This window comes from Eublepharis macularius, chromosome 11, assembly GCF_028583425.1.
Source record: "Eublepharis macularius isolate TG4126 chromosome 11, MPM_Emac_v1.0, whole genome shotgun sequence".
NCBI classification, from domain to species: domain Eukaryota; kingdom Metazoa; phylum Chordata; class Lepidosauria; order Squamata; family Eublepharidae; genus Eublepharis; species Eublepharis macularius.
Window position 1 is genome coordinate 15572854 of NC_072800.1, and position 20422 is coordinate 15593275.

At 47.5% G+C, this 20422-nt stretch overlaps 1 protein-coding gene across 1 annotated transcript in view; it reads left to right on the forward strand.

Moving 5' to 3' along the window:
• The window catches only part of TNS3 (tensin 3), a 361185-nt gene that overhangs the window by 315085 nt on the left and 25678 nt on the right, over window positions 1-20422 (forward strand). The gene's annotated exons all lie outside the window — the stretch shown is intronic.

Consider the following 20422-nt stretch of genomic DNA (forward strand, 5'->3'; position numbering starts at 1 on the left):
ATGAGATTGCATGGCTCAAACTGTTGACTCTTCCCCATTGGGCACACTCGGTTGAAGGTGTCCATGGAGACTATAGAGAGCGCTGACCCAGAGTCAACTTCCATCTCACATGGCAACTCCTCAATTCACACCATGATGCGGATCTTTTCTTTGGTGCCCGTTGCGGTGTTCAGGACGATGGTTCTGCCCGAACGTTGGTTCATGGAGTGGCATTCTTCAGGCCGGGGAAAATCCTTTCCCGCTGGCTGTCGTTGGTGCAAAGCGCAGCGCGGAAACTGTGGTGGAGAGCCTCCCTTCTTGGTCGCTCTGCAGGCCCGTGCTATGTGACCCCTTTTTCTCCACGCCTGGCACTCTGCATCATGGAACCTGCAATATCTTCTCTCTTGGGTTCCCCCATAGCTGGCTGCTGCCTGGCCAGTGCTGTTTGGGTCTGGTGAACCTCTTCCTCTTCTTCAAAGTCACTCTCGAGGTTCTCGTGGTGGACTTGTTCCACCTTCTTTGGCAGTGTTGGGCTCTGCGACTGTCGCACTTCCTTTGTGGACTAGTCTGCTGCTTCTGCCGCAATGGCCTCCTCATATGCTGCTTTGAAGTTGAGATCCTTCTTCACGAAAAGCCATCTCTTCAGCTTTTCTTCCCGTAGGTCGCACACTAGTCGGTCACAGAGGGCTTCTTTGAGGTTGGCAAAGCCGTGACGAATGTGGAGATCAACTCCCCAGGTGCCTGATCACACTTGTAGAAGGTGTGGTGGCTAGCGATCTTTGACGGCTGCGGCGAGAAGTGTTCCTTCAGCTTTGCCTTGATGGTCTCGAGTGGCACCTCCTCCAGAACTTCCAGTGCCACAAGAGCACAGGCAATTTTGAATGTTGGACGGCCACAAGCACTAGGGAAAGCAGCTTTCTCCCACACAGTGCTGGTGATTTTATTTGACGTGGGGTAAAATTGGAATCGTGAGACATAGGAGTCCCAGTCCTCCATAGCAGCATCGAATGGCTCAAACTGGCCCTTGGCGGCCATACTAACAGTTTCTCTGAGCGAACAAGGGATGGCAGAGGTGACACTTCCTCACCGGTGATTCAGCTGGTTGCCACAGGGCTGCCTACCCGCCAGGCATGATTCAGCTCTCGGCTGCGGGGCTGCCTACCTGCCAAGAGTGATTCAGCTCTGGGGCTGCCTACCCCACCTTGGATCCCATCCTCATCACCAGTATTATGTATTGAGCTTTTTGCTCATACTGATTTCAGCCAGTAATGAGTTCAGCTCAGAACAACATGTTTATTGAAGGCCAGAAGAGACAGACAGACAACACAAGTTCAACGTGAGCCAAATATATACACCCAAACTCCGCCCCGATAATACCCATCAACCAATAGGCACTTGAAGTTAGAATCCTTATTTTGCATTAACTATATACAATGTAACATATTTACAGAGCTGTGATTGGACTTTATTGTACATAACGGATTGGATGCAGCCAGCAGAGAAGACAGCCAATAGCAATGAGAGCTTTAGGAGCCTAGGCTCAGACTGAAGCTCAGCCAATACACAACTCTTCCTTCCTTCCTTCCTTCCTTTTTCTTTCTCTCCTTCGTTCTCTCTCTCTCCCTGGAAGCTTAGAGCAACTAGTCAGTACAGAAGAGGATACCCCCAACCCCACCCCCACCCCAGGCTGGACTCAGAGGCAGCAGTGGGTAAGTCCTTGGACACCCGTTGCTGATGCCCCCATCGGCTGCCATTCCATCTGTTATCCCTGCAGGTCTTCATGAGCTCCGCACGGACCCGCATGACGAACACATTAAGGTAGCACTAAAAAATTGGCTTCCTTGAGAAGATTCAGAGCTAGGAGCACGTGGAATCACATCCCGACACGTCTGCCCATGCCGCAGGAGCCACGGGGCTCAGGCACTGCCGTAGCTGAATGTTGATTGGGTGTAGTTAACCAGTTGCTTCCTTCAGCTCAGCACTGCTTCCTTTTAGCAGCAGCGCAGGTGGCAGCAACAGACAAACTGACGCCCTTTATCTGCACTGCTGCCCAGGCCTGAACGGTGTGGCCCCTGCAGTTTTGGCTCACGGTGTTGCAGGGTCTGCTCAACTTGGCATGCTCCTAGGCCATTTTAACTCCTCGTTTGGCCCTGACACAGTGCAGCTCACGCAGACAGACAAATGCAGACAGCAAGCCGCCAACTCAGAGCTGCCCTCCATCGACCAACTTCTGCTGCTCCGGTAGTTCATGCAAGATACCAGGGTCCCTTGTGAAGTTGGCATCTTCCAGCAGCGAGGGCCTCCCAGTGGCAGAGTATGTATACTCACAGTCAGGGAAATACATTTTAAAAGATGCAAAGGCCAAGTTGTGGCTTGGAAGGGTGGGATATCTTTTTCTCTCATGATGTTTGAAAACATTTCTTCCTGTTGAATAAAAGAGGTTTTTTATTCCATAGACAGAAATAATCACATTGTTAATATAAAAGACACAAATAGATCCATGTATAACCAGTGCTTTTTTTCTTTAAAAAGAGGTCGCGGCATTCATGATATTCTCACCTCTCCATAAATAAGTGCTGGTGCTCTGTACCGGTATGTACCCCCTGAAAAAAAGCCCTGCAGAAGTTGCATCCATGTAACTAAGACTAGTGAGTTTTTAAAATGTACCTTTTAAAAAATTCAGCAGGCCCGCAAAGCTCAGAATTCTTTCAGAAGTTGTGGTCAGCCCAGAGTCCCTAACAGGTCCATCCCTTACAGACCAATGTATACCTTGGTTTAGTTGGTTTAACACAGTAGTTAAGTGGTTCGGCTGTGAATCAGCACTCTACTGGTTTGAATCCCACTCCTGCCATGAGCTCAGTAGGTGGCCTTGGGTAAGCCACTCCTCTCAGCCCCAGCTCCCCTGTGGGGATAACAACTTGTTCAGCGCCCTGGGTGAGGCATGAATCTGTCTAGAAGAGCGGTATATACGTGCAATTATTATTGTCTTATATATGGAGGGAGGGAGAACTGATCTTCAGACTGGTGGTGGAAAGTGCTCTCAAGTCAAAGCTGACTTATGGTGATCCCTGATCGAGTTTTCACGTTAAGAGACTAACAGAGGTGGTTTGCCATTCCCTGCCTCTGCCACCCTGGTCTTCGTTGGAGGTCTCCCATCCAACTACTAACCAAGGCCGACCCTGTTTAGCTTCTGAGATCTGATGAGATCAGGCTCACCTGGGCTATCCAGGTCAGGGCGATCTCCAGACTACAAAGATCAATTCTGCTGAAGGGGAAATGGAAGTTCAGGAGGGCAGATTCTACGGTATCACAACCCCCCCCCCCCCCGAACTCCTTCCTCTTCTCCAAACTCATCCTTTGGCATCACCCCAAGTCTATAGGAATTTCCTAAGCAGTAGTTGGCTCCCCTAGGTGTTGTGTGTTACTTTGAAGGGGTTTATCTGACCTTGTTACTATTTTCCAAAGTATTACTAAGACGAGTAAGAACTGGAGCCAGTGTGATGTGGTCGATGGGCTATGGATTGAGCGCATTGGGGTGGGGGGCGTGTTACCGGGTTCAAGTCTTCAGTCAGCCATGAAGCTTGAGCAAGCGGCTCTCTCTCAGCCTAATCTTATTTCCATGGTTGTCGGGAGGATCTGCTGTGCTGTTTCTTGGAGGAAGGGGTGTGGTGTGCGTTACAATAAATATTTACAAGGGGATGTGGACTTGAGATGGGGATGATAGCAGCTCTTCAGCTGAACTGGATCTCTGCAGCAAAAGGCTCGATGTCTATAAAATCCTGCCGTCCTTCCACGTTTAGCTAAAAGATGTACATACAGTGGCCAGCGCCTTGCATCAAACTGAAAAACTGACTCAGGCTTTTCCAGATCTAGCAGGTGAGCTCCGGGCAGAGGGCAGCGTGTAAAGGAAACCAGCAGGGATTGCTCTAAGTAAAGACGTCGAAGGGTCCGATTTGGCTTTCTCCCAGAAATAAGGCTTTTGGAAACGGGAGAGGTGGGGGGTAGGAGAGGAGAAGTGTGGCATTCGTTGTTGGTAAACTCTGGACGAACGGTAGTTTGTGGGAATTAGCATGCAGTTTTAAAAGACGATGCCACACACCCAGGTTAGGAGGTGGTCCAACAGCATTCTTGGGCAAAAGTATGATGATGACTTATCTTCCCCTCCAAAAGATTGAAATCTTGAGTCTTTATCAAGTCATTTCCCGTCCCTGTCTCTTCTGAAACCTTGGTGCCCTGCCATGCAACGGGAGGAAGTGTGTCGCTGCCTCGTAAGGGCCACTCAGCTTCCCCTTTATATTTTATATTTACTTATTTTATTTACGTCATTTATAGTCCACCTTTCTGAGACTCAAGGCGGATTACACAGTATGAGGTTAATACAATCAGTATCAAGTACATTTCAATACAATACCATAAGGTAAACGGATACAAGTTTAAAGACATAGCATTAGCAAGGATCCAAGATAGTAGAAAAAATACTGGAGCAAAACATAATCCATTCTAGGACTAACATTAGACAACATGGAGTGCTGGTTGTACTTAGGCGTACATATTTAAAGCAGCAGATAATATATAATGCAAAAATAGTGATGAGGTCTATGATCCCCAACTTGTTAGTGAAGCATCTGAGACCCCATCCCTACAATACAGCCCTCCCATTTGAGTATAAAGCCTTTTTGAATAGTTCGGTTTTGCATCATTTACGGAAACCCAGGAGAGTGGAGGCTCTTCTGACTTCCTCAGACAGGTCACTCCACAGGATAGGGGCCACCACAGAGAAAGCCCTTGTACGGGCTGCTGCTGACTTCACCTGTGTGCAGCCTGGCACTTGCAGGAGACCCTGTTGATGAGCGAAGCTGCTGTGGAGGAATATAGGGAGGGAGGTGGTCCCGTAGGTGTGCCAGACCAAAGCCATGAAAAACTTTATATGTAATAACTAATACCTTGAACTGAGCATGGTAAATGATGGATAGCCAGTGGAGCGACTGTAGGATGGGAGTGATGTTCATGCTCCTGCTCGCTCCTGATAACAATCGAGCTGCAGCATTTTGCACTAATTGGAGCCTCCTAGTTAACTTAGATGGGAGGCCAATGTATAGAGCATTACAGTAGTCAAGCATGGATCCAAGTGGCCAGGTCAGTCGTGTCAAGATAAGAAGCCATCTTTCAGGCTCGAGTGAGATTGTAGAAAGCATTTTTTGTCGCTGCCTTCACTTGTTTTTCTAGTAACAACGCTGGGTCCAGTATAACCCCTAGGCTCTTAACCGAGTCTGCAAGGGTCAGACAAACTCCATCAAAAGTGGGGAGTACGTCCTTCAAGATCTCTGCCTTCTCAACAAGCATCACTTCAGTCTTGTCTGGGTTTAATTTCAATTTGTTGTTTTTCAACCATTTCACCATGGCTGTCAGGCAGCGATCTAACCCGGCCTTGTAGATTAAAAAAAAATCCCAGCAAACATCAATGAAGAACGCCTGCCAGCATGATGGCTACTGATGGGCTTGTTCTCCCTGCTAGAGAATCCATAACGAATGCCCAAGTATTGATGGCAGACAGCATAGAGGGTTCAATTCCACAGGTTTGCTCCACTTTCCCCTGGCGGAAGAGTGTCTTGCAGCAGGAGAAGGCGCCTTCCACCGAAGGAAAGCCCTTTCCAGCAGGATACAGGTCATGGCTCTATTTTTTGGATCGTGCCCAAGAGACAAAGTGGCTTGTGTTGATATTACCAATGTTCTGTCTATTGTTATATGGGGGGGAATGTGTGTCTAGTCACTTGGGAGTCTCTCTACACAAGACAGCAAAGAGTCCACTAGCAGCTTTTAAGACTAACCGACTTTACTGTAGCATAAGCTTTCGAGAACCACAGCTCTCTTCGTCAGAGAGAACTTCTGTACACAAGATCTCTTACGCAGGGACGATCAAGGGACTTGCTTTCTGTGTGGCCAAGTGTCCTCTGTCTCCCTAGCGGTGCACATGTATCCACAATGGGAGAACAAGTGTAAGATCTTTCATTGATCCTACTTGTGTAAGATGTCTTGTGTAGAGACTCTTGCTATCTGTGCGATGCCCCCCCCCGCCCCCAATCCACAGGTGAGGATTCCGTTACTGTCATGAAGCCTGAGCATTTTGGTTGCAAGTTTTAGGACGTTTCAGGCAGGCAGCCATGTTGGTCTGCAGTAGAAGAGCGAGGTTTGGGTCCAGTAGTGCCTCAAAGCCCAACTAGTTTTCCGGGGTGTGAGATTTTGAGAGGCGGAGCGCCTTTGGTCAGATTCCTGGCATCTAGTTGGTGTTTGAGGTGCTACTGGACCCCCAAGGTGCGGGAAGCAATTGTGGCTCTTCTTTCCGATCCCTTGGCAGTGCTTGGTTGCTTGGGGATTTCTACGGCGAGGGGGGAGGGGAGAGAATGCAGATGCCCCCATGCGATGCCACTTCTGTTTCTCTGCAAAGCCCTTCAGCCGGAGGGAGCGCCAGCTGCTTTCGGCACACAGCCCTTCCATTCCCCACCGACAAGCCCAGCGGTGCCTGCCAGATTTAGTGCCCTGAGGGTTGCGGGGGGGGGGGGGTCAATCCGAAGAGAGAAGCCCCTTTGTGCAGAGCCCAGCTCAATAAATAGGCAGCCGGCAAGACTACCCCCCTCCCAGCAGCATCTTGCAGTCCTAAGCGGAGTTACTCCTGTCGAAGCTCACTGAAATCAGTGGGCTCAGACTGGCATAACTCTGCTTAGGATCGCCCCGCTGGCCTCTGACCTCCGGGCCGCTTTGCACCGCGGGAGGAGAGGCTGGGCACCCAAATCGCCCTCTCTGTGTGTCAGCCGGAGCAGAGGGTTTTTTTTTAATATAAAGTCCATTGCGAGGAGGAGTCGCCAGGCCGCGAATTGCAGCCGGCGGCCGAGGAGGGAAGGCGCGAGCGGGGCTTCCTCTCCGCGGCCAAGGAGGGCGGGCCGAGGCGCCGCTGCGAACGCCGCCCCGGACAGCGCGCCCCGCTCGGCCATGGCGGCGTCCCTAGGTAAGAAGCCGCCTCTATTCTCTTCTCTCCGCGCAATGCCGGGCAGAGTCGCGCTGCCCGCGGATCTCAGCGGGCTCAGACCGGAGTCGCTGCGCCCCGGCTCGCCTTCTGCACTCGCCTTCGCGCGCAGCTTCTGCCCGGAGGTTCCCGCAGCGGCGCGGCAGAGCCGAGCGGGGAAGATGCCCCAGGCGAGCGGCGGAGTTGGGGGGCCAGGCGCTTCCGGGCCTGCGAGGCGGAGGTAGGCGGCGGGTCGCGATAGGCTGCAGCGCCCAGGACGCCTCGGAGGAAATGCTGGTTTGGGGGGGTGGGACGGCTCGCAGACTTGCTCTGGCGCGTCCCAACCCAAGCAGGAGTCTTGGGGCGCCTGCAGAATGAGCAAACTTTTAAAAAAACTGGCAAAAGCTTTCTTTGACTCATAGTGCAATCCTGTGCACAGTTACTCCGGTATAAGCCCGTTGAGTTCAACAGACTTAGACTGGAGTAACGATTGCACCGCTAGAGGAGCCTACTTGGTTAGCTGCATGCTACCTTGACGTAACACCAACACACACACACACACCCCCTTTCAGATCAGCGGCTTCACTGCTGTAGAGGATTTCGGTTAGGAACTTGGCAGTATTTCCCATTGGCTTTAACGGCTTGCAAGCTTGGCTGATGCCTCTGGACGTTGCAGCTAATAATAAATCCTGGGGCGGCGCGTTATGTAAACAGCGTCGAGGCTTTTCGCAAGTGGCTGCTTGGAATGCGCCCGCGCTTCCTGCTCGGTGCCCTCCGGGGCAGCCACATCATTTTAGAAATGCCTTTGGGATGCTCAAGGGGTTTGCCAGCATGCCGAGGAGTTGCCCTCTTAATCTCATGCAGTGTCGTTTCTGATGAGAAAAGGGCAGCAGCCGCCGCCGCCGAAGGAACGGCAAGTTTTGCAACCGGACCAAGTGTTCTAAAACCTGGAGGAGAGCGCAGGAGAAGTCCGGGACAAGTCTATCCTGTGCGTTCTTACTTGGGAGAGTAAGTCCTGTTGATCGCAGTCAGACTTGCTTCTGAGTAAAGGTAGAAACCCTTGGGGAAACTCGAATCTTCTTACTTTGGAGTAGTGGTTAAGAGCGCCGGACTCTAATCTGGAGAGCCGGGTTCAATTCCCCACTCCTCCGCTTGAAGCCAGCTGGGTGACCTTGGACTAGTCCCACCCACCTCACAGGGTGTTTTGTTGTGGGGATAATAATAACATGCTTTGTAAACCACTCTGAGTGGGCCTTAAGTTGTCCTGAAGGGCGGTATACAAATCTATTATTATTATTAGTTTATTATTATTACCTTTGGAAAACATTTTAGGAAACCTTTTAGGAAACATAAGCAATGCTTCCGCACATGTTGGATAATGCACTTTCAATGCACTTTATCAATCGTTTGAGGTGGATTTTTTGTTCCGCACACACAAATCCGTTCCACATGATATATAAAGAGGATTGGAAGTGCGTTATCCAACGTGTGCGGAATCACTCATAGGCGGAATGTGCCCCAAATGGTTCCGTGTTGTGCTGCTTGCTTTTTCTGCTGTCATAATAACCAAGAACTATGCCGATATGGTTGTTTTAAAGTGCAACTTTTTTAAAAAAACCTGTCAGACTACCTGAGTGTGCAGTGCATAATGGGTGTGGTATATCTTTCATGCCTTCATTTCTCAGCCATCTACGCTTTTGGGGGGGGGATTGGGGCAGCTGCTGTGCTGGCGAGGTATGCGGGAGGGGCTTCAGCGAGAGACTTAAAGTGCAATCCTATGAAGAATGGCTCCCGTTGAAGCCAGTTGGGGTAGCTGTGTGGAGGACTGCCCTGTCAAAACTTATCCGTAACACCCAACTCTTGTTCCTCCCCCACTTCCTTTTAAATCAGTGTGACTGAAAGTGTATCTGTGGCTGGATTGTACCACTTGCGCTGTCAGAAAGTGCGGCAGTGATAGACGGTGTTCATAGCGCTCAGTTCCCAAACAGTTCTCTCCACCTTTCCTGTCCTTTTTTACTTTTTTCTCTTCCTTCTAATAAAAGTATTCCCTGTTACTGCGTAACAACGACCACTTGTTGAGTTTATAGGAACGGAAAGATTGTAGACATGGAAGGTTCAGAGTCTGAATAGACGTTGTGAAAGATTTGGTTATCGCCAAGTTTGAAACAACATGGGCCTGTTTTAAAATAACCCCAGAAACCCTAATTTTGCAAGGGACCAGTTCTTACTGGGAGGGGTCCACAAGTCAGTGGTAGAGCGTCTCCTTGGAATGCAGAAGTTCCCAGGTATGCCTCTGCTGAGGCTGTACCACTTCAGACTGCAAATGCTCCTCCATGCAAAAAAGTGGGTATCAGGATGGTGAATTCTGTTCCAGCCTAACCATCTATCTAACTTGTCACACCTTTTACGTGGAGGGATTTGTGTGTGGAGTTGTCCGTCATGCGCCTCTCCCCCTTTGTGGACCAAAGTGGTACAGGGGTTACCTCCTCATTGAGGACTAGGCCAGGATTTCACGGTGTTAATGGTAAGCTGTGCTTGGCAATAAAAGAAATGAGAAAACAGTTCTTCACAAATCCTTCTGGTGTGTCGTAATGAATTCTTAAAAAAAAATAGCCGTGTAGTAATGTTGAACGGTTCAGGACAGGGAGAAAGGAAGACTTGACTCAACCTGTAATTAACAAGGAATTCACTGCCGCGGGGTATTGTGGAGGCTGTTAGTGTAGCTTTTGAAAAGGGCTGGGGAACATTATAGTCTGTCAACAGCAGTAAGCCTTAAAAGCTCAGTAGAACCTCCAATTTCAGGGGCAGTATAGCCTGAACACCAGGAGCTGGAGTTAAGCCACAGGCAGCAGCTATCAGCTTTATGCTGTGCTTATAGACTTCCTGGAAGCGTCTAGCTGGCCCCTGTTGGGAAGAGGCTGCTGGATGAATTCCTTGATCTGATGCAACAAGATTGCCCTAAGGGCAATTCTGAGAGTCCTTTGGCTAAATGGTTTTCTGTGATAGCAGGCTAGTGAGTAGCATATTTTTAGTAATGCATTGGATTTTATTTAATTTTCTACTCAAGTCAAATAGAAGTGTCTCTGTTTGAAAAGCAGACGATTCCTGGCTGTTTTAATGTATAGATCGTAGACTGGCAGGTGTCTGGATGACGTTGAGTGATTCCACACACGTTGGACAATGCACTTCCAATCCTCTTTATAGATCATTCGGAATGGATTTTTTTGTGTGCGGAACAAAAAATCCACCTCAAACGATTGATAAAGTGCATTGAAAGTGCATTATCTAACGTGTGCGGAATCAGCCATTATCTTAATAAAAGCCATTTGGGTGAACGCTACTGGACTTTTGACGTCCCAGTGTGCTCTAATATGTTGTGGAGGAGTGCGCGCTGAAGAAATGAGCTCTTGCCTGACGAAAGCTCGTACGGAAATAAATGCCTGCAAGGTGCCGCTGGGACTTCTGTTTTTGTTTTGCTACAATAGACTAACGTGGCTACCCTGCTGGAATTATGTTGGGGAGGCGTTTAGCAACGGCACATTCCTAGGACCGTAGGGGCCTCCCTGAAGCCCTCGCAGAGCCTCTTTAAGCCTTTTCCGCCCAACGTGCTAAGACTTGCATATTTTGCTCACTGGAGTTCGTTTCTCTAAAGAATAAGAAAAATAGAAAGCGTTGAAGGGAGTGATTCAGTTGAAATCAATCAAGCTCCATCTACTTCAGATGAAGAATGCTTGTCATGCACTGAAGGTTTGTTTTCCCTCCCGTGTATGGTTGTATGCGCTGTATGTTAGAGATGAAAAACAGGGACTCTCATACCATTATAAGATTGCTCATCTTCATGTAAAGGTTGTAGTGCATAATATTTGGTTATTACTGGGCCGGCTTTGCTTACAGCATGTATCAGCAGCCAGGATTTTTTTCCAGCTGGAACGCGGTAGAACGGAGTTCTGGAACCTCTTGAAAATGGTCACATGGCCGGTGGCCCCACCCCCTGATCTCCAGACAGAGGGGAGTTGAGATTGCCCTCTGCACCACTGGCATGGACACAATCTCAACTCCCCTCTGTCTGGAGATCAGGGGGCGGGGCCACCAGCCATGTGACCATTTTCGCCGAGGGCGATTTAAGCTTTAAAAAACTCCCCCCTTGTTCCAGCTGACCCAAAGTGATGTCATTGTGCAGTCTTGAGTTCCACCACCTCTTTTCCCAGAAAAAAAGCCCTGATCATCATCAAAGTAAACTTCTTTCTTAGAACCACTCCTTCCCCTGTCCGGAATACGATATTGTATCAATAACACAGTTCTTGTGAGGTTATATGCAAAGGTGTTGAGGCTCTAATGGGAAAAGTGCTGTAAACATAGTATGGTTTTTATCTGTCCATAGTTGAACCAGGGCCTGGGAGACTCCCGTTGCAAATCCCCACTGGAAGCTTGCTTGGTAACCTTGGGCCAGTCACACACCCTCCGCCTAGCCTACCAGCCACAGAATTGTTGTGTGGATAAAATGGAGAGGAGAATGCTGTCACCCGCTTTGGTTTCCGGTTGGGGAGAAAAGTGAGAAGATAAAAATGCAGTAAATTCTACTTAACTTTTGAGTTATTTCTAATTTAGCCATTGGTACTGAAAGAATTCCCTACTCTGTCACCAGCCACAAAATCCTGTTGTCATTTTTGTTATTTAGTTTATTTATCCAGAGGAGTTAAGCAGTGTTAGTCTGTAGGAGCAAAACAGAAAAGAGTCCAGTAGCACCTTTAAGACTAACCAATTTTATTGTAGCATAAGCTTTTGAGAACCACAGTTCTCTTTGTCAGATGCATCTGACAAAGAAAGCTGTGATTCTCGAAAGCTTATGCTACAGTAAAGTTGGTTAGTCTTAAAGGTGCTACTGGACTCTTCTAGTTTATATACTTCAAGCCTTTTTTTAAAATTAAAAAGAACCTCTTTTGCGTCTGCTTTGTTGCCCCTGCTTAATTTGGCGACTTTGGTAGAATGTGCCCCCGCCCTCCCCCACAACCTTCCCCCTCTGTCAGTTGTGATTGCTGTGCCTGATTTGTGTTCTCATCCCCCTGTGCACTTGGTCGCAAAGCATGCCACCCCTTGTATTTTGTCACATGATCCCCCCTCCCCAAGCCTTTTATCCTTTGCAGGGTGAAACTCCAATTGATTGCATCTGTACCGGTTGGTTCCTCTATTGTATCTTCTCTGTGGGCACCGAGCTCCACAGCCTCAATGAAAAACCATGCACATCCTGTGAAGGTGCTCCATTGGTCAATTAATTCTAAATCTTTCTTTGGATAAGTAACACAGCAGCTGGTATTTTAAAAGCCCAGAAGGAAATCGGTTCTCAAGAGCTGGGTGATTTTTATGCTAATTTTTTGTTTCAATGAAGGTTAGGTCGAGGCATTGTTCTCTTCTGCCACTGCTTCTGTCCTGTCCTGACTGCTTAGGGCTGAAAGCCACAGGAAATCGATGAGGGTGAAGTTACTTTTAAAGCCTTGCGATTGCTGTCCTGGAGGAGTCTGGGCAGATGAGCTAAAAGAGATTTAATGTTGGACCCTCTTTTTGTCATCTTTTCTACACCTGTATTTCAAAATGCTGTTTTTCAGTAGGAGTTGTGAACCTCAAACAAGGGGACATTTCTGCTTTGATTTGACCTGTATATGGAGGGTCATACTGAAAGTACCCAAATCTTCAGAGACAAGTCACATTGTGGTTCTTCAGCTGGGCTTGAGTGGGATGGCATACTACCTGAATACCACACATGAGCAACTGTGAGCTTCTCAGAGGAGAGGTGCCTAGCAGGGCTTTTGTTCAGCTGGAATGCGGTGGAACGGCATTCCGGCACCTCTTGAAAATGGTCACATGGCTGGTGGCCCCACCCCCTGATCTCCAGACAGAGGGGAGTCAGCGGTGTGGAGGGCAATTCAAACTCCCCTCTGTCTGGAGATCATGGGGCGGAGCCACCAGCCATGTGACCATTTTCTCCGAGGGCAACCCACTGAGTTCCACCACCTCTTTTCCCAGAAAAAAAAAACCCTGGTGCCTAGTCATAATAGTAACAGCTTCACAGAAGCTCCAACATTAGTTTAGGATGATTCCAGAATGTGTTGAGAATGGAACACAATAAATCTCCCAACAGCGATCGTTTCTTTTCCCCACTCCAGAGACAATGACCATTTCTGCACATGTTGAATAATGCACTTTCAATGCACTTTAGCAATCCTTTGGAAGTGGATTTTTTGTTCCACACATGGAAAAGCAGTCCAAATGTCCACTAAAGAGTATTGAAAGTGGATTATCCAACATGTGTGGAAGCAGCCAATGGCAAACGTAGTTGGAGATCGGCCTTCTTAAGGTATTTTCTACATCTCTTCCATCCAGAGATATTTACTTGGCCAGAACCCATGAGACGTGGGAATGCAGTGGCAAGAGCTGTTTCTCTTTAGGGGGCAGGTGAACCATCTCTCCCCCCCCATGCTGCTGGTCTGCTGCTCACTCCTGCCCTTTCTCACTGCTGCTGGTTGTCCATGTTGGATTTTCAGCAGATTTACTGTGCAGTCCTATGAAGAGTTACTCCAGTCTAAGTCAATTGACTTCAGTGTACGTAGAGGGGAGTGACTTACTGTAGGATTGCCCTGTCAGTCTCGGACGGAAAACTGCTTGTGATTTAAATAAGGAGATGCTCTCAAGTCGCCCAGCTGTGTGCTCATAAAACCGTCTTCTGGTCGTTCATGACAAAAGAACTATGCTTCTTGTGTTGCTGTCAATGCATTATGTGCCTAATGGGAGTGGGAGCTTGCATCCGTTCCTCAGGAAAATCTAGTTCAGGATAAAGTTCTGGCAAAGAAAATAGACCTCATATGAACTGAAAAACCAGTTCAGCTATTTCCGTCTGGCCAAGCACTTTAAAACCGCCTCAGACTCGAAGCCAGACGCTACAGATGGCATAAATGGATGTCAGTGCTTTGAAAGTGTGCCTGGAGTCCTGGTGCATGAAACAGTGTCTGCCTTGCACTGTCGCCCTGTCTGCTGTCTGCTCCTTTAGCACCGTATTGTCGGAGAGAAGGAGGGAGAGAAGAATAAAATGGTTCATGCAGAAGAACTTCATAATGGCCACAGTATCTCTTGTCCTTGTGAACAGGAAGGCGTGGGGGTAGGGAAGAGCCTTCTCTCCCCCTACCCCCAGCCCTCGCCTTCAGTGTTTTAGCTATCCTCAGGTTATTTCCATTCATGTTGCAGTCTGTAATTGTGGTGGTCTTGAGACGTGTAAGGGGGTTGCTAAGGAACTGTCCGGCGTTACACAGCGTCGTCCCGTGCCAGTTCTGCTTTTAGCACGGGCCCTTCTTAAAAGAATTCAATTGTTTTCTGCCGTGATGTAGTAGTTTTGCCGTCAGCCCTGCAAAATATAGCACAGGCCGAGGAAGGAAAGCGAATGGGCCTGGTGTCTTAAATATAGCTGGACGGGGCTGCGAAAGAACAACACAGTTTGAAACTCAGAGCAGAACCACAAGTGACGAATGACACAGTTTGGACACTTGTCAGCTTCCCTCAAGTTTTGGCGGGAAATGTAGGCAGCTTGGCGGAATGTTGGACAAGTGACAGTTGAAAAGTCCATTGGACAGCAGTCGGAGAGCCAAGCTGCGAGACCAGGACGCCTACATTTCCCGCCAAAACTTGAGGGAAGCTGACAAGTGTCCAACCTGTGCCTTTTGTCACTTGTGGTTCTGCTCTCAGGGCCAAGCTACAAGTGACGAATGACACTTGAATGGCAAGCGTATTTCTCCCTGTTCACTTGCCCTCCACTCAATCCACTTGCCGTTCAAGTGTCATTTGTCACTTGTAGCTTGGCTCTCAGTCGAATTCCAGAACTTGCATCCCTTTATCCCAGTTGAATGGAGTCAGGGCAGTCAGAATTCTCCTTTTCACGATTCCTCACCCACCCTCCTGCGTCAAGTACAGTGGGCGCAGGGTGAGAGCCTGCCTTCTGAGAGAGCACTTCTACTTGCTTTTTCTTTATCCAACCTTTAGGCTGCAGTTAAATAAAACAGAAGTCCAGGGGCACCTTCAAAGGCTAACACATTTTCCTTTGTTAGGCTCCACTGCTCTTGTTCTTCATGCTGTTGCTACAGACCAGAGGTCTCCAACATGGTGCCCCTTGACTCCTTTCCCGGTGTCCATCAAGTATTTTTAGGAAGTGGGAGGACTTAGGTGGGGCTACTGCCCAATGAGGAATCTGATTGGCTGTTGGAAATTTGATTGGCTTTCTGGATTTTTAAAAATGTTTCGTCAGCAGGAGCTGTTGCCACAGAACAAGGATCTTCATTGTATGGCTGCAAGTAAACGGCAGCCACCAGTGTGTTGCTGGCTCTGCCTCCCACAGAGTTCACCACACTGTGTGAGAATTCCAAAGGTGCCCTTGGGTTGAAACAAATTGGAACCCCCCTGCTACAGACTTAACAGGGGTACCTGCCTTTCTTGAATTAGGATACTGCTATCCCCAGGGCTTTTTTCTGGGAAAAGAGGTGGTGGAACTCAGTGGGTTGCCAGCATAGGGGGAAACTCTTGGCTGGAGGTGGAGGCCCTGGCACCACATGCGCGCATGCAAAGCGCTCACACTCCCAGGGCCAATGATGTCACTTTGGGTCAGCTGGAACAAGGGGGGAGTTTTTAAAAGTTTAAATTGCCCTCGGCGAAAATGGTTACATGGCTGGTGGCCCGCCCCCTGCTCAGCAAAGAGGGCAATCTCAACTCCCCTCTGTCTGGAGATCAGGGGGTGGAGCTGCCAGCCATGTGGCCATTTTCAAGAGGTTCCAGAACTCTGTTCCGCTGCGTTCCAACTGAAAAAAAGCTCTGGATGCTGTCATCAAATTCAGGTCAATCTATTCTGAAGTTGGCATGTGTGATCACCGCTTCGGGTTTTGGGTATTTCCAAATGTTTTTTCTGCTTCAGGTAAACCCAAAGCAGGAAACCTGAATTTTTTCGGGGTGCACACCCTTAATTGTAACAAGCTCATGCTGACGTTTTTGAAGAGCTTAATCAAATCTGGTGATTAATTGTGTTTACGTTGCAATGTTACTGTGCTTTTGCTAAACAAAAAAAATGGTGGATAAAGGGTTTGGGGAGCTTAGAAGGGTAGGTTTTGTTACCAGTGGATAGACCAATCAGCTCCTGGGGAAAAGGAAGAGGAGGACACAGAAGCAGAACAGGAATATTTGATTATGCATGGACAGAACGCGGGCTAGCAGCGACTGGGCAGCGACTTAAAAAAAATTCACGCACTGTGCGCAAGGGGAAAGAATGCGGGAAAGATGGACAAAACCCGTATCTGCTTCCCTTGACTCCCTTGCAGGTGTAGAACAGATTCTGAACTGCTGCAAAGTGACCGTACATCAAACATCATAGTAACATCATTTGCAGGTACCTCTATGCAGCATCACATTTCATGGTACGGCATTGCTGCTCAGGCTGTTGGAACACATGTGAAAAAGGCACTTAACTGGTTCTGGAAAGAACAGCTGCTCCTTTGATTGATGGCTGTTCGTGGGAATCCGGAGAGACCCCTGTTCTGTACAGATGTTGGCCCCCTTGATTACAAAAGGGTTAATTGTTGTGTCTGAGTGTGACAATGGAGAACACAGTCCAGATGCTCAGTGGGCTTGTTCTTAATTGAATGCAGACGAAGCGGCTTTCCGGAGACCAGCCTCAGTTTCTGTACTGATTATCAGGGCACCGGGTAGGTGAACGAGGCAGGCTGCTTTTACGCTCTGCAAGTGTGATTCTTCCTTGCTTTCTCACTTTAGCTTGTGACTTCCCATGTAAAATGGTGGAATTTTCTGAAAATATTAGCAAAATGGATGAAAGGAGGCTTTTTATATCGCAGGGATTTGGGGGGTGGGGTATTGTGCTCCATACAGAGAGCAATGTGGTGCCAATTCACCCTCAGTGGTATCTCTTAGGGAGGCCCCAACATCACAAGGTGGAACCTCTGGTTTACCTTCAGCAAAAGAGGACCCCCAAATTGTCGCTTCCCCATATAAAGGAACCGTTCACTTACATGAGAGAAAAGAGTATGCTTGCGGATGCTCTTGGGGTGGTGGTGCGTGCTCCTGGTGAAAATAGATACGGAGAACTGATTCCAAATCTGAATGTATTGCCCTGGCTGTTTGTCACCGTAGCCCCAATACACCCTACCACAAACTTTGTTATTCTTACAGGTGCTGCTGGACTCTTGCTCTTTTCTGTAGCCCCAACGTGAGGGTTTTTTGTTTTTTTTTTGCAGGGGAGGTCATGCTTTTTTAAAAAAAATATAATTTTATTGAAATTGTAAAATCTATAACAACATTGAGATAGCAATAGATAGCAATAACAATAATATTAGTAATAACCAGGGCTTTTGTTCCGGCACCTCTTGAAAATGGTCACATGGCTGGTAGCCCCACCCCCCGATCTCCAGGCAGAGGGGAGTTGAGATTGCCCTCCGAGCCGCTCCAGCGGTGCGGAGGGCAATCTAAACTCCCCTCTGTCTGGAGATCAGGGGGCGGGGCCACCAGCCATGTGACCATTTTCTCCCAGGGCAACCCACTGAGTTCCACCACCTCTTTTCCCAGAAAAAAAGTCCTGGTAATAATAATTAATATAAACAATGTGTAGCTCTCTAAAAAACTGGATGTATCTAGTTATATAATTGTTTTTTTCGGAGAGAATATGTTAACAGTATCAAACATGGTGCTACAATATATTTGCATATAAGTTAAAGATTTTTAATCCAGGTAGAGAACTATTAGTTTCTAAGAGCAGAACCACAAGTGACAAAAGGCACAGATTGGACACTTGTCAGCTTCCATCAAGTTTTGATGGGAAATGTAGGCCGCTTGGCAGAATGTTGAACAAGTGACAGTTGAAAAGTCCATTGGACAGCAGTCGGAGAGCCAAGCTGCAAGACCAGGATGCCTACATTTCCCATCAAAACTTGAGGGAAGCTGACAAGTGTCCAACCTGTGCCTTTTGTCACTTGTGGTTCTGCTCTAAGTAATCAAAGAAAGGGAACCATTTTTCAATAAAGTTTGTTGTGTTCAGGAAATGTTCTGCCTGATACAGTTTATCATACAGTTTTTTCAGAGATATAATGGTCCCATATTTTAGAATACCAGTTATCAATCGAAGGAATGGATTTTGTTTTCTAGTGTGTGGCTATTGCACTTTTTGCTGCTTCTAGCAAAGTGCCTATGAGATCTTTTCTTATCGGGGGAATGGGGACTTGATGTTTATCCCACTGATCTAAGAAAATAATCTCCGGTGGTAGGGGAATCTCAAATCCTGTAATACATTTAACTTCCCTCTTGCTTGAAAGTAACAGAATGTTAGTAACAGCTTAGTGGGAGAACATATAGCCTACATTTCCCCGGAAGAGTTCATGAACGTCAGCTTGGTGTAGTGGTTTAGGATCCGGGAGGACCCAGGTTCAAGCCCCTACCGCACTATGAAGATTGCTTGAGTGACCTTAGGTTAGTCCTATTCACTCAGCCTAACTTTTCTCAGAGAGTTGTGAGGATAAAATACTGGAAGGGAGATTGATGTACCCTGCCCTAAGCTTCTTGGAGGAAGGGGGGGATAAAGGTGTAGTAAATAAATAGAAGAATGCCTGCTATGCACAAGGTGGTTTCCAAGATATTTGGCAATTTTGCAGGGTTACACAACACAGAATGCTATTTACAACTGCATCCCTTTAAATATGTATTTCAAAGGGGATTCGCAGATGTGTTCCTTTTAACTGTCACTTGGAAAGCCAGTATGGTGTAGTGGCTAGAGTGACGGACTAAAATCTAGGCGACCCCGGTTCGATTTCTCACTGTGCCGTGGAAGCTTGCTGAGTGGTCTTGGGTCAACCTAACCCACCTCACAGGGTTGTTGTGCAGAAAAAACAATAGGCATAATGATCTTGTGCTTTGAGAAGAGTCCCCCAGTGTGTGTTCAGTTGCCAAAGTGTGGGTAAGAGCCCTCATATCTGAAGCCTTTTTAGTGGTGGCTCCTTCCCTCCCTCTGGAGCTCCCTCTCCTAGCATCCTCCTGATTTCTCCAAGGCTGATTCCGCACACGTTGGATAATGCACTTCCAATCCTCTTTATAGATAATTTGGAATGGATTTTTTTGTGTGCGAAACAAAAAATCCACCTCAAACGATTGATAAAGTGCATTGAAAGTGCATTATCCAACGTGTGCGGAATCAGCCCAAGTGTACTTAAAATCTTTTTGTTTTGAAACGTCTTCAAGCCACTTGGAGCTAGTGCTACTGTATTCTTTCTTTCTTTCTTTCTTTCTTTCTTTCTTTCTTTCTTTCTTTCTTTCTTTCTTTCTTTCTTTCTTTCTTTCTTTCTTTCTTTCTTTCTTTCTGACTTAGTGGTTTATTTTCATGCTGTTGGGCTGATTGTGCGTTTAGTGCCACGTTGGTTTTACACACCGCTGGCCACTTCTGATTGGGTTGTATGCTTTTAAGTAATAATGAACAGCAGGTATTTTGTTGTTTTGGTTTGTGTCTTTAAACCTAGCTGGGAGGGTTCAATTAATCTAGGCTTTGCATCAGCAAACATGAAAATATCCAGAAAATGTAGCTAAGGTTGAAGATTGCTTAAGCAAGCAAAACTAGCTTTTGCTTTCTGAAAACAATGTTCCCCTCCAACTATTCGCTACGTTCCAGCTATCTGCATCAGCTCTTTTTAAAGGCCTCACAATGTTTACAGTGCAACTTTTGCAGTTCATTAGTACCTTTAGTGGGTTTTCTGTTGGACAAAACTACCATGAGGAATGGAAGGGATTACTTTCTCTGTTAGATGGGCTACGGCCTGCCCATGCTCCTGCTGACAGCCCAGTTGTTTACAAGAGCTATTTTGCTGGATGATCACCTAATACAATGAGCTATTCATCGTTTGGGTAATTTAAGAACGGCTCGTGAAGAATAGTCCAGGATTTTCAACATGTGCAGCTGTGTGTCTGTCCTGTAGCTTGGTGATTCTGCTCTGACGGTTGGTTCACATGTTCTGTGCCTGCATTCTCCTTGTCATGTTGCAACCATTGTGTGGTTGAACCTGAGTGCTCACCTCACGACGGGAGAGCTGAGGTTTGAACCCTGTAAAAAAAGCCGGTGCTTTTTCATTTCCGAACCCCATGATATCATTCTTCTCTTTCCGTTTGCTCCCTTGGATTTTTGTTTCTTATGTATACCAATCGATGCGGCATGACAAGGGTAAACCAATGATGTTAGTTTCAGTTCCGGGCAATCAGTATTAAATACGGATTAATTTTTGTGCAGAAACAAATTGGGGTGGGTAGGGCTCACAAGCTGTGCCTTGCCTTGATTTCCATGGTCGCAGTGTCTTCACGTGTGTCGCTGTGTTGGTCTGCTGTCGAAGAGTAAGATCGTGGTCCAATAGCACCTGTCTTTGATGAAGG